At 44.6% G+C, this 2,870-nt stretch overlaps 1 protein-coding gene across 1 annotated transcript in view; it reads right to left on the bottom strand.

Moving 5' to 3' along the window:
* The window catches only part of LOC106811569 (protein FAM151A-like), a 28,691-nt gene extending 27,177 nt beyond the window's left edge, over positions 1–1,514 (bottom strand). The window contains exon 1 of the mRNA XM_014815239.1: positions 1,497–1,514. The gene's annotated coding sequence lies outside the window, so the exon portion shown is untranslated. The remainder of the gene's footprint in view (positions 1–1,496) is intronic.
* Between the last annotated feature and the right edge of the window lie 1,356 nt (positions 1,515–2,870).

The following is a 2,870-nucleotide window of genomic DNA, read 5'->3' as shown; positions in this document are numbered from 1 at the left end:
TCCTGGCTACGCCACTGTTTTTGGGTGTTTTCTTGATTATATTATTATGTGATTGAAAATAGGAGATTTGGGGATATTTTTTGGGACAACCAGAAATTGTTGCGGACAACCCGATTTGATGCCGGGGTTGTCCGCAGGACAACCACATTTTTTTTCTTATTTCGAGCACTGTACATGCACTAATAACCTTGCTTCAATTCACATGAGTCCTTGTTAAGCAGTAGAAAATCATATTGGCACATTGTCCACAACCACATTTGGTAGATTAAGCAATAATTTGGCACATTCATTGTGTTACTTATTTCAGGCTTGACTTTTTTAATTTTTGATTTAAAAGCTCTCCTGGGAGGTACTCAGTTACCCGGGTTACAGCTGCATTTGTTAGCCAGATGACCATACAATAAAACGCGCACGTTGAGAGCTAGTGGTGGTAAAAGAAGGACTTGCGTCGTCAGACAAAAACACACACTTTTGAAAACGATCGCGCCTGCGCACACTGATGAAGTGACACGTGATTTCTTGTGACGAGTAATAGACGATGTGTCACCAGTCTGTACACTAGTTCTCCTTTGTGGCACGCAAGCCTTAGGCAAGGAAGCTAAAATGGCTAACTCTAAGATGATGAAGAGGCTCCAGGGGGAGTACTCGATCCAACCTAGAGTCAAAGCTGGGGATGATGAGAAGGTGTTAACCTTCTCAAGAATAGCAGCAAGTTTTCCCGAAATCGTAGCCACCCTGTTGTCTAGATTAGATCAGAGTACCAAGCATAGGTACCAGCACTTTACGGGAGACAGACTCTTGCCAAGAAAGTTGCAATTTCCTGGTGCTGCTTCCATAATCCCATCTTCCCGGAACTTATGGAAGATGGCACACTTCGTATGGTCCATACTGTTCGCACTGAAGATAAATAACCAGCTGACTGATAGGGATCCACTAACAGAAAAGACCTCAATAGCCGAGCGAATACAGCTGGCAAGCCAAGCACCACCCAGAAAACCTGCATCTTCTGCAAACGACAGAATCACGGGTTAGATGAGTGCAGGGACTTCGGTCGAACATCGATGGACCAAAAGAGAGAGGTCGTGAAGAAGGGAGAACTTTGTTGTTTTGGGTGTCTCAACAGAGGTCATATATCGTCAGCAGCTAGCGACAGGTACGGACGTGTTTCTCGTGGGCTCCTGCAAACATACAGCGACCGATACGGCCACTGATTCACCTCTAAGATAAGTCGAGCTAAATATAATAATACTGAACTAACACTGTAAATTAATACGGAGTACAAAGTAATAAGTACAGGGTAATTAGTTGTTTTCTTAAGCTACATATAATATACAACTAATTATAGACAAACTATAACTATAGCCGGTGCGGGTGGTAAATCTCCCGCCAATTTCTGAACACTCTTTGTTTACACTTGTGGTATTACTGTGGCGATCTCGGGGGTGTATCACTTACAGGAGTAGTAGACTAGATCGGGACCAATAGACTGAACTCACCGTATAGAGAGAATAACGATATATAGTGACTAAAGAGAGGATAAGATATAGATTGCACATAAATATATGTTAACACGCACACCACTGGGCGCAGCCATATTGGATCATACTGCTGCTGCCGCCTGTCGGGCGAGAACAAGGAATAGTTACAATACATAGAGTTGCCGGCGATGATGCAATAATCGTACCGGCCACGGGCGGGTCGGGTTGCGACATCGCAATGAGTCACCACGGTACGGCCAGGCACAGCGATTGCACCACCGGTCGAAATCGGCGGGCTGGCTGAGTATAAAAGGAGCACAGAATCGCAGCTCAGGGAGTTATTTTCAGGTCTAGGTAGGAGGAAGAAGGAGAGGACGAAGACGAAGAAGAAAGGGAAAGGGAGAAGCAGCCGAGGACGAAGAGAAAGAGGGGCAGTGATAGGTACAGGTCCAGGAAGAACAGGAAGAGGAAGAAGAAGAAGGGAAGGAAGCAGCCGAGGACGACGGAAAAGAGGGAGAGTTATTTTTCAGGCATAGGTTATAAGTAGGAAGGCGGGAAGAAGAAGGAGAGGGCATAAAACGGGCGAAGAACGGCATTCTGGTAGAGCTGGGAGCGACTGCGAAGGAGACACCTGGGAGACTGTGTTGATCCACGCAAGGCAAGGACGAACGTGAGGGAAGCAGACGGAGCCGGCGACGCGTAGAGGATTTAGACGGGATCAATAAAACTATTAAGAAGGCCGCTGCATATACGAATGCAGGGGAATCATTTGTACCTTGGTAACACGCAATAAAAGATATATCCCCGTATCGTTAACCGCATCGCACCGTGTTCTGTTCATCTGGTATTACCTGTTATCGGCTACGTGTCATCGCCGTCCTGCCTTAATACAAAGACAGGAGCGGACTCTGGATCCTATACTACTGGACACGCGTGGTGAACTAACGTCTGTCGAACCGTAGTCGTCTACCCTAGAGGCACTACATTACTAAGCGTCACTGGTGAAACAGTGTTTTACGCAGAGTGACTGAAGCTATTTAATAAGCAAGGTCAAGGGAAATTAAAATCACAAAAAGTAAACCTAGAACTTAGGTAAATTATATTTAATGAAGTAAAATAAAAGTGAAACGCGCACATGTCTCATTTCACATTAACATAACTAACTCGGGCCTACTAAGTGTCTCTGTTTTGCTGTGTTGCCCAGGGTGGCCTGCTGGGAATGAAGAAAGATTAGAAAGCCAGTCAGACAGTAAAGCAAAATTAACAACTAGGGATAGGCGGAAAGTAAAAAGTAATTAGAAATAGGTAGAAATAAAGCAGGAACTGCACCTCAATGTCATGTGATGTCCATTGCACTAATAAGAATATATTAAATCTCAAATAAATAAATAT

Source organism: Priapulus caudatus, unplaced genomic scaffold (assembly GCF_000485595.1).
Source record: "Priapulus caudatus unplaced genomic scaffold, Priapulus_caudatus-5.0.1 Scaffold552, whole genome shotgun sequence".
In the NCBI taxonomy this organism is placed as follows: Eukaryota; Metazoa; Priapulida; class Priapulimorpha; order Priapulimorphida; family Priapulidae; genus Priapulus; species Priapulus caudatus.
The sequence above is the reverse complement of the archived record's forward strand: the minus strand, read 5'-3'. Positions and strand labels throughout refer to the sequence as shown.